Source organism: Cibotium barometz, chromosome 37, assembly GCF_041138505.1.
Source record: "Cibotium barometz isolate CiBa-2024 chromosome 37, ASM4113850v1, whole genome shotgun sequence".
NCBI lineage: Eukaryota > Viridiplantae > Streptophyta > Polypodiopsida > Cyatheales > Cibotiaceae > Cibotium > Cibotium barometz.
Window position 1 is genome coordinate 2,438,858 of NC_141082.1, and position 14,281 is coordinate 2,453,138.

The following is a 14,281-nucleotide window of genomic DNA, read 5'->3' on the forward strand; positions in this document are numbered from 1 at the left end:
ATCAAAAGCTGTTTTTGCTATAATGATCTGTTGTAGGCTCGATGTACTGCCATCATCGGCCAGAGCCTCATAAAAATCTTCAACTTTTTCTAGGATTTGCCTTGTGCTTTTCAAATCGGATCGATCCTTGGTGACTTCATCCTTGTGTAGAGGGCTTGGGAGAGGGCCTGGGCGGTATATATCTGTCCATTATCCGAACTACATCAATCTCTAATAGGTTGACTAGGTTTGCGGAGATACTCTTCCTCCTCATCATCAAGGTCTAATCCGTTCTAGCATGTTGACTGCCTCAGCTACTTTTGGTCAAGATGGTTTCTCCAGCTTCTACCTATTGGCGACAGAGATCCTTAATTTCTTCTTTCCATGTCAAATAGTGATCATATCTGCGTCCAATCTTGCTTTACCCATGCTTGCCAGAGCCAGGATCTGTCCTCGAGAAGCATCGGCGGGTAAGCACCTTTGATATCTTCCATCTAGAGTAACACTACTGCTATCTGGAAACTAATTTTGGATACTTCCAGTGTGAGCTCGCGGATTAATCCGTGGTTGCACTCGCCGTTGATCTGCCATCTTGACAGCGAATGGTGTGGGTTCCCATTTGCTCAACCCAAGCATGCGGCATGTTGCATCCGAGAGGACATTGACTCCGGAACCGCCATATCCAGTAGAACTTCTACTATATCCACTCCGGCCAACTTGACTTAGATCATTAGGATGGCTTCATCGGCTTCCAACACACAATGCAAGGGTGGCGTCTTCTCTTCTTGAGGTTTCAAAGGTGATCCATCAGCTGCTCTCAGGGAAACTTGGTACCAATGTGAGGAGTTATTCCACGGACATGTGAATTGGCTGCTGCTTTAGATCTTCCCATAGATCATACGGTTGGGTTTCAGCTTCTGTGAGCCAACTTGAGTAAGCTACTTGCTACTGTACTTTTGCACATCCTTCTGGCTATGGTGTCTCTGCACCTTGCTTTGGCCATTGCATTTCCACTAGCGGCGAAGATATTTTGCCTTTCTCTTTTGGGTACATCTTTGGAACACTGAATTGTGATTCTTGCCAACATCTTTGCTTGAGCTTTTCCGAATCCTTTTTCCGCAATGCCTCTTTGGCATACTGCTCTTCCACCCAATCGGACACTTCCGTGCTATTTCCCCTTCTTATCCGAGGTCGGTTTGTTTTTCACCTCCAAACGCTTGGGTAGCTTGGATCTTGTCATCACTGCCATGGTTGATGATTTGGCCTACTGTGTTGTCGACCGTTGTACTGCTTGCTCATCGAGAGCTTGGATTTCCATGGCATTTACGACTGGTGGGCCGGATACTAAAGCATGGGCACCTTCTACTTTTGCCCTATGCTTCCTTTAGATTTCATAGTCAAACTTTCAATAGCCTTGCCCATGGTAATAAAATCACGTGAAGACAATTCTTGGAGCATCGGCACCTTCCCATAGAGAGAAATTTTTGCGTGGGCGGAACTGGGGTCTTCAATATGGATCCAATAGAGTCATTGGCTGGGTAGGTTGGACAGTGGCCATAATGGGAGCTGGGATCACTGATTGTGGAGGGGCTCTCCTGCCATTATAGTGGGCAGGCTTCAGTAGTATGTGTGGTCGTTCTGCAAATGGTGCACCAGAGTTCATTTAAGCCACACTCTTTGGCTCTGTGTTCATGATTGCGACACCTTGCACACCAAGGTAGGAGTGGACTTTGCACCTTCCATAGTCATCTGAGCCACGACTATAGCCATTTCCTTGGCTATCTTTCCTGCCTTCTTGCTCTTTGACTGGGCCTTGCGATCTTCCTCCTCCTCCTCCGATTCCTCTTGTTGTGGAATCATCGAAATCATCTTCCTCATTTGAAGATCTAGATGAGTACATTTTGGACTTCTTTTTACTCTTGGACTTTGCCTTTTTCTTTGATGTAACCTACCACCAGCACACACTCGGCTCTGAGGACTGAGTCAACGAGCTGCTCCATGGTAATAGAAGAGAGGTTGGCACCAGGACAGAGCGCTTGAGTTGTTTGCTGAGACCCTTCATGAAGTAAGAAAGGTTTCTTCCGCTAGCTGATTGGTGGCATCTAGTTGGGGAGAATCTTCCTAAACTTTGTATCTTCCACGGTGAGGTTCTTCTAGTTCATTCTACACAGCTTATCCTACACATGCACAGAGGTCTTTTCTTCTTGGAACCGTTGAAGGAAGGCATCATGGATGGTATCATAGGTGGGAAAATGGTTGTACTCCTACTGAGAAACCCAGAAAGTAGCACTCTTGTGGAGTGTTGGGATAAACACAGCCTTTTTGAGGTGCTGGTCCACCGAGCCAGGTACATTCACACGCCATGCATTGTCAAATAGTAGGATGTGAGCATCCACATCCTCCAAGGATTTCCTGGAGAACTTTGGGTACTTCATGTTGATAGCTGGTCTCGCTGCTGCAGCATGTTGGAGTTGAGGTGGCATGATGCTGGGGGGGTGGTGGTGGAGGGGGTATGAACAGTTGTGGGGGTGAGGTAGTAGGGGGGGTGATTGGCTCTTCTTCTGATTGAGAGTCAGGTTATTCTGGTTTGGAGGTGGTGAGGTGCTCCTTGGGGCTGGCAAACACGAATTCATGAGCTTAATTATGCCCCAAGGAGCATCTTTCACGTGTTGACATGAACAACGGGTTTGAAAACAAGCGGAATAGATTCAATCACAATGACAGTCAGGCAGCAACAAGCAAAATTACACTAACAAAAAGGATCGTGGTCACCAAAGTCTTGGTGGGGGAATTGACCGCTTATTCCCTCAAGCAACATGCTTGCAGATTGGTGTTAAGAAAATGCCGTTAGCGGTGCTGACATGCAGGGTGGTTGCCCGATGGCTATTGCAGCTCCCTCTGGCGGCCCGCCGCACAAGCTGGCCAACAGCCAACAGGGGGAGATAGCATGACTCCACGCACAGTGAGGGTGGATGACACAACTTGGTGGGCTTTACGAGGTATGGCAACATGGCACGAGGTGGTTGTGGGGTGTGAGGAGGGCACCACATGGGGGGGCGATGGCACATCATGGGGGGATGAGGGCACTAGTCTGTGGGGAAGCAATGGCATAGCACGGCTCAAGGGGGGCTATGGGGTGTGAGGACACCACACCAAGGGGGTGACGACACTGCCTCACGAGGGGCAAGCGAAGCAAGGCTCTAGGGGGCTAGCGAGGTGTGAGGGCACTACACTGTGGGGGGCGGGGGGGCTGCACGATGTGAAGGCACCGTATGGAGGGGGTGTGTGATGGCATGGCTCCACGCCATAGGGGGGAGCTATGGGCTGAGGCCACCAGGGGGTGGCAGCTCTGCGGGGCAAGGGCTGGTTGTGAGGGTGCACTACACTAGGGGGCACAACATTGCACTAAGAGGGACTACGAGGTGTGATGGCATTGCATGCAGGGGTGTGACAGCACGGCTCTGAAAGGAGGTGGCTGCGGGGTGTGAGGGCACTACAATCGAGAAGTGATAACACCACTCCACAGGGGTGAGGGGGGAGGGGGTTTACAAGTTGTGAGGACGCTGCACAGGGATGTGTGAGGGCACAACTCCGAGGGGGGGTTGTGATGGCACGGATCCACATGGGGGGCTATGGGGTGTGAGGGCATGACATAGGAGGCCGCTACTAGGGGAATCCTCATTACTTTCTTTTTCTCCTCTTAGTGATATGTTTAAACTCAGCAAGAGTAGCCTTGCCTAATCTGAGAGCCGCTCTATTTTTTCAATCGAGGGGGGCCCCATGAATACCACTAGGACTCCCCTCCCGCCGAGCCAAGTTCAGCGCACACAACATCGAGTGGTGCGGTGGCAAACATTGACCTCCTCGCGGGGGGAGCGGACCACCATTGCAATGCCTTGCCACATGGTTTCGTTGATGCATTTGAGCCAACCATGACACGATCTCCCTACCATTGTCCCATAGGGTAGGAGGGGGAGGTGTGCACGGACATCCACCTCTATTGTGTGCTCCCCCTCCAAGGAGGAGGGGGATGGGGTGTGGGGGTCATGTGAGGACGCTCAGGCAAGTATGCTCTTGGATGAGCCACGGGCACAAGTTGTGTCCAAAGACTCGATGATTCGAGAAATCCTACAATTCACACTATGTATCACATTTTGCTGTGTTCTTCATTGTGCAAGAGCAAAGATATATGTTGTTGAGAGTCATTGCTATGTAAGTTGATCCTCTCGGAGAGAGGGGTCTCAGTCCCGAGTGCTTGTTTGTTAGGGTGCCTCATGCTCCTCGAGGGGGCCGGAAGGTTTATGAAGTGGCCTCTTGTCAACAGCACAATGGAGGGGGGATGCCCACTCGATGGGGGTAGGGGGAGACGTTGCCCTTGCATGGCCTACGAGTGGCCCTAGCCCGACACCTTGCCCACTGTCTCTCTCGATTCTAGCATAGGCAATCGCACCTCCAGGCTGGCTCCTCGATGGTATGCCCACGATTCATGGTGTTCTTTTGGATGTGTGTCAATGTTCCTTCCCTAGGTTCACACGATTTGAAAACCTTGTATACGACTTCTCCTTTCTCTAAATGATAAGGCTTAATGAACTTCTCACAACGTCCCTAGAGTAGCAGCACAGCAGGAAAACCGCTAGCATCGTGCGATCCAAAAACTTCACCGGACCATTGAAGTAGTACAAAGGGAAAGGACATAATCACGCGAGCTGATGACTCATGCTTATTTTTTTGTTTTTGTTTTTTGAGTTGGGGTCCATAGACGAGCATACTCATTCTGAGACTCATGCTTACTAGGAATTCCTTGTTGAAGATTAATAATTGCAATGATCTATCCCAATCTCACGAACGATGAAATTTTAAAATATTATCCGAGCCTATTGGCCCAAGTGGTAAACTCATTGAATTCATCAGTGTAGCAAGTATGCAGGGCCCAGAACATCTAAGGGCATCACACACAACCATAGTCCCTCGAAGAAGTTGTCTCCATGAAGAGGATCTTTCATGTAACTAGTTAGAAGGCTGAGGTCTTGTTTGTTTTGTTAATGGAATTAACCAAACAAATCACTCCACCAACTAAGAACATCCATGCACCACCACCCATAGAATCAAGAAAGAGCTCTCAATCCTTACTATGTTTGGACTTGGTAAGTTTCCCCATGTTGAGTTAAATTAAGGTGTAGGCTCCACTCTCTTGGTGGTGCCTTCCATCAATTCCTTTAAATTTTAGCGTTACAACCATACTCCCCCCTAGAACCCAAAAACTTTAATTTTTCATAAGGTGCTAGTGAAGTCATCGAAGTAACATCCACCAATCTCCCTAGTCGGCATGGTTTATGGTTGAGACTAGGATGGTATCTAATCGTCTTTGAGCCCCTAACTTTCATTCTTCATTAATGAAAACATCCTTGGCAGATGCTTTCACAGTAGTTTGTCTTTCATAAATCCAAGAATTTCACCTATGACAATGAAATACGAATGCCCCCAACTGTCCTTGTTGATCATTACCCCCATCTCGAGCGAAGACCAACACAGTAGGATGAGAGTCCTATCACGTTATTCAATGCTAATGTATTCAGAGCATATGCTTCTTTGATAACTCTAATTTTTTCAAAGTAACATTGCTGAATCTGTGTCCAAGCTAGCTAGGGCTAGTAGCACATCCCGACAAAAAGGGCAGAGCAACCAGTGCACACTAAAAGAGGCGGACTACTCACCCCACCCTGAGATCCAACTATGAGCTTTCTAACTTCAACAACTTAAATATATGCTATTGGAGCTAGAAATACTGCAACTACTGGCACCACATATGCCCTCCAATGGATCCTCATTTTTAGGGATTTAGATTGTCATTCCAATTACCAGAAAAGCCCAGTATTGTTATTTATTCACTATGTTGAGATTGGGTAATTTGCATGCCTGCTGCCTTCCTTGGATGTGGTAGCCATTTCTCAGGCTCCCTCTCTGGAATGAACCTTAATTCTCTATCACCTGTCACCACCATGGTAGGCCCCTATCCAACCATCAAAAGTTGATAGGGTGGGAATTTGAATGAAGCATCACCAGCACACCGAGGCCGTGCGATTCGGGGAGTTATCATGATTCACCGCATTACAAGGCAATCTTGCATTGGCCTTTTATCCAATAAATGTGTCCCTTCAAGAAGTCAGGAGTTGCAGCACCACGTATTAGCTCTAGAATTACTATGATTATCCAAGTAGCATGGTACCATCAGAAAAACTATAAACTGATTGAATGAGCCATTTGTAGTTTCACATTACAAGAGAGTTATACTTACACATGCATGGCTTAATCTTTGAGACAAGCATATGACCGTTGGCAAGACCAACTAGGTAGCTATCCTTGGTCACACAAGTATCACAAACGCCGTGTGCTCTGACTCTACATGCTTGGTAGCCACCATGGGGTAGAGCGCCCCCCCCAAGCACCTGAAGGAAATGGGATGGTGTTGAAATATACAAGTGAATAGGTTGTGTGTGGGAACAAGCCCTTGGCAAGAGGCTGTAAAAGAGAATCTGTAAATGTAAGAGAAGCTATGAAAAGGTGAGAAGTATCTATTAGGAGAGAATAAAGGGTAGCAAGAGAAGATTTAGGAGGTGTAGAGATATTCTGGGAAGAGGTGGAGAGAATCAAGCAAAAGAGGTGGAGTGAATCAAGGAGAAATCACTGGGATTAGATGCTTGGATGTAAACTCTATAAATTGAAGCATTGGCCTAATGAGAATTTGCTGGTTTTTGATTATCCATGCCTACATTAAGCTATTAGTTAATTGCTCACTAATCATGTCTTAATTATCATCTAATCTCTTTTCTAATGATGTTGATTCTAGCATTTGATCCACCATAGCTCATCACATTGCTGCAAGTTTAACAGATGGGAGAGGAGGGACACAACATTTACGGGCAATGGCATGATGATGTGCACATACGGCACAATTGAGCACCTGTTGGCAAGCCAACGTGTGGGGGACACATGACATAACGGCTTGTTGTGGAGGCATATGACACCGCACGGAGAAGGTCCACGAATGCTTGTGACAGAATGGCACAAAGCAAGATGCTACACAAAAGCACGACATTGATGCAGCCCCCTTATTGATATAAAAAAACAAATGGGGGGAGAGAGGTGGGTCGGGGCATGGGGATCAGCTCCTTCTTCCTGATGCCACTAGCCCAAGGAGCTTAGGGGACATGATGCTTCTGTCGAGAAATGTGGTGCCACTCAGGCAACTTAGTAGCCACCTCATATAAAAGGGGCACCTCAAACAATGTAATACATAATCAACTCATCTCAAGCAATATCAAGTAAGTCCATTTGGTTGCATATCTTGTTCATCTGTTTTTATTCTTTACTCTTGCTCATGTTACCTTAATCATTTTTAGTATTTGCTTTAATCCATCTTAGCTTAAGCCTAGTCTTGATCCATGCTTCTCAACATGGTATCAGAGCTGGGTCGGCTAGACTTAGCAAGGTGAACAGGTTAGGTCATGCATTAGGATAGATCTCCCTCTCTTCTTCACTCTTGAACAGTGGTGCCATCAAATTGAAGCACTGTCGACAGCGCTTTGTTGTATCTCTTTGCTATTGCCATTGGTTGACCTTGAGAGAGCCAATGGCCTCCACACTTGTCTACAAATAGACTTGACAAGCAGCATAAGCAGTCGCACTAGCACAAGTAGCTGACAGCCAAACGAATTCGAGGAGGCCGCCGGTGCAAATAAGATCGAAGTCTATCCTTTTTTTGTGTGGTTCAGATAAGATTGCTAAGGTTTAAAAACCTTATTAAAAAATAAATAAATATAAATATGTCATTCTAGAGCTTGTTCCTATGCAAGAAAAAGGAAACTTGTGGGTGTTGATAAAATGTGAGCTTTGCAAACCAATGCCTTGTATAACATGTGCTTCAATGATTTCATCATGGTGGTCATCATCATTCACAACTACGTTCCAAGACAAGGTTTCATGGAAGAGAAGAAGGAAGAGGACGTCATGCTTTGGTGCCCACTTAATTTGTAATCACACATTTTTTACATTAAACATAAGTGTGATCCGCATGCATGCCTCAAGGATAATTTATCCCACATGAGTTATCAAGCAACTTAGTAGCCACCTCATATAAAAGGGGCACCTCAAAGCAATGTAATACACAATCAACTCATCTCAAGTAAGTCCACCTCAAGGATAATTTATCCCACATGAGTTATCAAGCAACTTAGTAGCCACCTCATATAAAAGGGGCACCTCAAAGCAATGTAATACACAATCAACTCATCTCAAGTAAGTCCATTTGGTTGCATATCTTGTTCATCTCTTTTTATTCTTTACTCTTGCTCATGTTACCTTAATCACATTTAGTATTTGATTTAAAACACGGCTTTTCGCCTCTATTGCCTACTAGGCACCAATGGCCACCCTAGCATGCCGAGTCCCAAGAGACCCATGCGGCTGGAGGCAAGCCAACAAGCTCATTAGCGAGGGGGGTGGGTAGATACTCGCCACAAAGGGGGAGAAACATCCCATGTCGCGATGAGGGGGTGTGGGGACCAAACACCTCACGTCACCCTTCCCTTGCTCCATGGTGGTCCACCCCGTTCTTGTCTCAAGCGAGCACCACCACCCATATAGAGGCAAACTTGGTGCGTGAGGGCACTGCACTGGGGGGAGGGAGGTTGCACGGTGTGAGGACACCGCACCGGTGGGGTGACGGCATGGCTCCACAAGGGGACAAGGGGGTGACGGCATGGCTCCACAAGGGGGTAGGGGGGGATGACATGGCTCTATCGGGGGCAGCATGGCTCTGGGGGGGCTACTACAAGGCATGGCGGCATGGCACCGAGGAGGTGTGATGGCACGGCTCCGAGGGGGGCTACGAGGTGTGAGGGCACCACATCGGGAGGTGTGACGGCACAACTCCGCAGGGGCACATGGCATGGCTCTAGGGGGCTATAGGGTGCAAGGGCACCGCATGAGGGGGGTGGGTGGTTACAAGGTGAGGCAACACAGGGTGTGAGGGCACCACACTGGGGGGTGTGACGGCACGACTCTGCGCGACGACGGGGGGACGGGGGGATGGCATGGCTCTAGGGGGCTGTGGGTTGCGAGGGAACCACACTGGGGGGTAACGGCACAACTCTAGGGGACAACATGGCTCAGGGGCTACGAGGGGAGATGCGAGGGCAATGGCATGGCACAGGGGGGGTGAATGGCATGACTCCATAGGATGGCATCATAGCACGACTCTAGGGGGGGCATGGGGTGTGAGGGCACTACATCACGGGATTATGGGGGGCGGGGGGGCCACATGGCTTCGAGGAGGGGGGGCTAGCCGTGGTGTGATGGAACCGCATCTTGGGGGTTGTAAGGGCACCGTACCGGCGGGGGGGGATGATAGGGCACCGCATTGGGGGGGCTACGGGGTGTGAGGGTAGTGCACAAGGAGGGAGTGACGGTACGGCTCCCCAAGTAGGGGGCTAGTAAAAGGTGTGAGGGTACCATACTTGGGGGGGGATGAGGAGGGCTAAGGGGGGGGGGGTGTGAGGGCACTACATGGGGGGAAGGTGTGAGGGCACAACTCTGGGGGGGTGTGAAAGCATAGCTATGTGGGGGGGGTATATGAGGTGTGAGGGCATGGCACGAGGGTGGTGTGATGACACGGCTCGAGGGGGGGTTCCACGGCTTTGGGGGAGCTGTGGGGTGTCAGGGCATGGCATGGGGGGAGGGGGGATGACACGGCTTTGGGGGGGCTGCAAGGTATGGCAGTATAGCTCCAAGGGGGGGGCGGGGTGCAAGGGCACCTCATGGGGGGGCTGCGGACGAGATGTGAATGTATGGCATTGAGGGGGCTACAGGGTGTGAGGGCACTGCACCAAGGGGGTGTGATGGCATGGCTCCATGAGGGACGGGGGGATGGCATGGCTTTGGGGGGGGATGTAGGTGGTGCGAGGGGACTCCACCAGGGGGGTGATGGCACAGCTCCATAGGGGGCGAGGGGGCGAGGGGGCGAGGGGGCTCAGAGGAGGGGCTACGAGGTATGGTGGCATGACACAAGAGGGACTGTAGAGAGTGAGGGTATCGCACAGCAGGGACGGCATGGCACAGGGGGGGTAATGGCACGGCATGACTTCGAGGGGGCTACAAGGTGTGAGGGCACCGCCGCACACCGGGTAGGGTGGCGACATAGCTTCATGAGGGGTGGGGGGATGGCACAGCTCTGGGGGAGTTGGTTGCAAGGTGTGAGGGCACCATACCATGGGTGGGGGGGCTTCCGGGTGTGAGAGAAGGGGGCTACGGGGGACGTGAGGGCACTACAGGGGGGTTGGGGGCTATGGGGTGTGAGGCACCGCACCGGGGGGGGGGGGTGAGGGCATGGCACAACTTGGATGACATAGCTCCAAGGGGTATGCAAGATATGATGGCACAACACTCGAGGGGTGTGATGACACAGCTCCGCGGGAGAGGTGTGACAGAATGGCAAGGCACCACGAGGGGGGCATGTCCCCGCCGCAGACTATGAGGCATGACATCATAACACCCAGGGTTGACGATGTTATATGCACATTATGTGTGCATATACTAGGAGGCTAACCCACGTTAGGCTTGTGAGCATGGGAGCGTGGGAACAAGCTCTAGTGGAGCATGGGTTAGGACTAACCTTAAGGGTTAAGGTTAGGGTCAGGCATCCAAGGGTCACACATGGGAAATGGAGAGTCAAAAGTCACTTGAGGGCCCTCCTATATAATAGGGGCATGGGGCACACTCAAGGGAGGCTTGGGAGAGGCCAAGGCTATGTTATCTTGAGGCTAGGTTATGTTATGCTCTCTTGTGTAGAGGATCATAACTACTCACCTACCATTTCACACTATAGCTACATGCTATTGGATTGGAGTCATACCTCTTGATGGTATGGCACATCAAGGTAAAGGCATGATGTATTTCATTATATTTCATGTGTGTATCCCTTGGGCTTGGGGGTGGTCAGGTGGATGATTTATCCGCAGTCTGATGGGTAAAAAAAGCATATGAATCAGATTATAGAGGGTATGCTTTGTGCATATGTCTCTGGAAAAGCATCAAATTGGAAAAAATATCTTCCAATGATGGAATTTGCCTATAACAGTTTTAAATATACGACTATTGGTTTTAGTTCGTTCATGCTTATGTATGGGTATTAACCCAGGGCACCTATTGATGTCAGGCTTAAAGACATCAAGCTTGATGCATCGAGGGATTTCTTGCGTGATATGCAGGAAATGCTGATCGAGGCTCGGGATTCTATCAGGAGTGCTCAGGATAGGGCACAGTTCTATGCTGATAGAGGACTCTCAATTTGGTCTTTTGAACGGAGCATTGGTTTATTTAAAAGTTCCTAAAGATTTTCATACTTTGTCAATGGGAAAATACTTGAATTTATCTCCTAGATATTGTGGTCCATTTCGATTTATACATTGGATTAACACAGTTGCGTATGAACTTAAACTACCTCCACATATTAGAGTTCATCCAATCTTTCATATCAATGGATTGAAAGGGAAACTAGGAGGTGAGAATAACATAGTTACTCCTCAAGAACTCGTTGAAGTCAAAGAATTATCCTATGTTACACATGAACCTCATAAGGTACTTGAATTCTTGAGGTTAAAATTAGGTGGAAAGATAGGGAAATAGAGGATTCGAGTTGGGAGTCGGTTGAGATTGTTCAACGCAGTTCTCCTTATTTTCATTGCAAGAGTGTAATGTTTTGAGAGAGAGAAAGTATGTTATATGCACATTATGTGTGCATATACTAGGAGGCTAACCCACACTAGGCTTGTGAGCATGGGAGCATAGGAACAAGCTCTAGTGGAGCATGGGTTAGGACTAACCTTAAGGGTTAAGGTTAGGGTCAGGCATCCAAGGGTCACACATGGAAAATGGAGAGTCAAGAGTCACTTGAGGGTCCTCCTATATAATAGGGACATGGGGCACACTCAAGGGAGGCTTAGGGGGCCAAGGCTATGTTATCTTGAGGCTAGGTTATGTTATGCTCTCTTGTGTAGAGGATCATATCTACTCACCTACCATTTCACATTATAGCTACATGCATTGGATTGGAGTTATACCTCTTGATGGTATGGGACATCAAGGTAAAGGTATGATGTATTTCATTATATTTCATGTGTGCATCCCTTGGGCTCGGAGGTGATCGGGTGGATGAGTTTATGCCTGATTTTTGCATGTTTATGCATAACAATTATCTAGAGAGGTCTTAGGGTTTTAACAGACGAAACGAGGACTCTGAGGGCGGTGGGCTATAAGGTGTGAGACGGCATGTCTCCAGGGAGACGGGGAGCTGTGAGGCATGACTGCATGCACCAGGGGGGTGTGATGGCATGGCTCCGTGGGAGTTTGAGGGCATTGCACTCGGCAGTGGGGATGGCACGGCTCTAGGAGAGGGGGTGTGTGTTTATGTGATGGCATGGCCCGAAGTAGGGGCACTACCCAAGGGGGTTGCAAGTTTTGAGGGCAGGGCACCGAGGGGAAAGGCCTTATGTGCATGACGGCACAGCCCAAGGGGGGGTGAGGGCACAACACTAAGGGGGTGTGATAGCATGGTCTCAGGGGGTGACGGCATGGGTGGTGGGTGACAACATGGCTCGGGTGGGGGGAGGTGATGGCACAGTCCAAGAGGGGGGTGATTGCATGGCTCTAGGTGCGGGGAGGTTATGGCACGACTCCAGGCACAAGGGGCCACAGCATGGCCTAAGAGGGGGGGGAACAACTCTAGAGGAAGGGGGAGTCGCTGAACAGCTCCAAGTAGGTGTTGAGAAATGTGGTGCCAAAGAGTACAAGGAAGTGGTAGGGAGTGAGTTGAGTAGGCCAAGGAAGTGCAAAGCCTAGCATGAAGCCACATGAGCAAAGGGATTTATCCCGCATTGATATACAAGCCCAAGGGTGTACCCCCTCATATAAAAGGGGTCCGTTTCAAGTAATGAATATATCACTTTTGCACAAATCTCAAGTCTCTCTATGAGTACAAGTTTCAATCTTATAACCTAATTGTACTTGAGTTCATTAGCTAATATTACTCTCTATGAGTACAAGGTTCAATCTTATAACCTAATTGTACTTGAGTTCATTAGCATTACTCAACACTCATGGCTCCGTCTATCTTAGATTAATTATGTTTAATTAGTTTAGATTAGTGTCTAATTATACGAAGTGATTTTGTCATTAGGAGAGCTCGATCCATGATTATCAAAATTGTATCAAAGCATAGATCTAGCTCTTTTAGTTTAGGTTCAATTCATTAGCAAAGTAATTAAGTGTTAGGCTTAGGTCAGGGAAAAAGGAATTTTCTTCTTCTAGTCCATTTTGGTTGAGCTAAATTGTTTTCTCAATCTCAGTAGCACACAGAAGAGAGGAGGAGTTTCTTCACTCACAAAATGGAACTACAACTAGCAGATTTGGTGCATTCAAGCAATAACAAAATTCAAACATAAGGGCAAGGTGTGTGAAGAAGGCACTAGCATAGGAAAGCACATTTGGGGTGGTGTGTAGCCCGTGCACGAGAAGCATTAGCTAAAGAAAAGCACTAGTAGAAGGGAGTAGAGCCTACAACCGCATATTAAGAGAAAATAGCTACCACATTGCCATCGCCCTAGTTTTGGCACTGTCGTGCAGCCAAACAATAGCACCCTGGTCAAAAAAGAAGAAGACATAAGGCATAACATAGAACTGGTCGAGCTGCTGTGAAGAGAACTAGTCGAACTGCAAACTAGTTGGTAGTTAACATGTCAACACAAAGCGAAGAGGACCTCATCAATCGTCAGAAGCATCGCATTCGCCATCATCGACAGAGTGCGATTGAGAGAAAGGTGCCATTTGATAGTCACTGCAACAAAGCAAAGCATAGCAAATGGGCGCAGCAAAGAGAGAGAGAGAGAGAGAGAGAGAGGAGAGGTTGGCAGAGAAACATTTGCCAGACGCACTGATTGACATCGCCATTGTTGTAGCTACTGTGGTTGATTTTGCTGTTGCCATCAGCACTGCTAGGGTAATCAGAGTTGCTCCCTTGCTGCGCAAAATGAAAAAGATGCACTCTCAGCCAATGCTTCCACGGCCTGGCGCAAATTGAAGGTCGGCACAAGAAGAAGGTGTCATTATCCCGCCGACACCACAAAAAATAAAATATTATATTATAGTAAGAGGCATTGCATTTATAGGTCTCTTGTGCCTCTTGTGCATACATTCATATGAGTCTTGCATATGAATGACTCATTTTTTGGATGCAAAATATCTCTTCATA

General features: G+C 48.3%; 1 non-coding gene and 1 pseudogene across 1 annotated transcript; both read right to left on the reverse strand.

Annotated features, from left to right (window-relative positions):
* Positions 1 to 4,031: 4,031 nt before the first annotated feature.
* On the reverse strand, positions 4,032 to 4,183 carry LOC147616835 (5.8S ribosomal RNA). The gene has a single exon (XR_015262412.1). It is a non-coding gene; the product is annotated as a 5.8S ribosomal RNA (ribosomal RNA).
* Positions 4,184 to 4,488: 305 nt separating this feature from the next.
* Positions 4,489 to 6,332, reverse strand: LOC147616836 (18S ribosomal RNA; annotated as a pseudogene).
* Between the last annotated feature and the right edge of the window lie 7,949 nt (positions 6,333 to 14,281).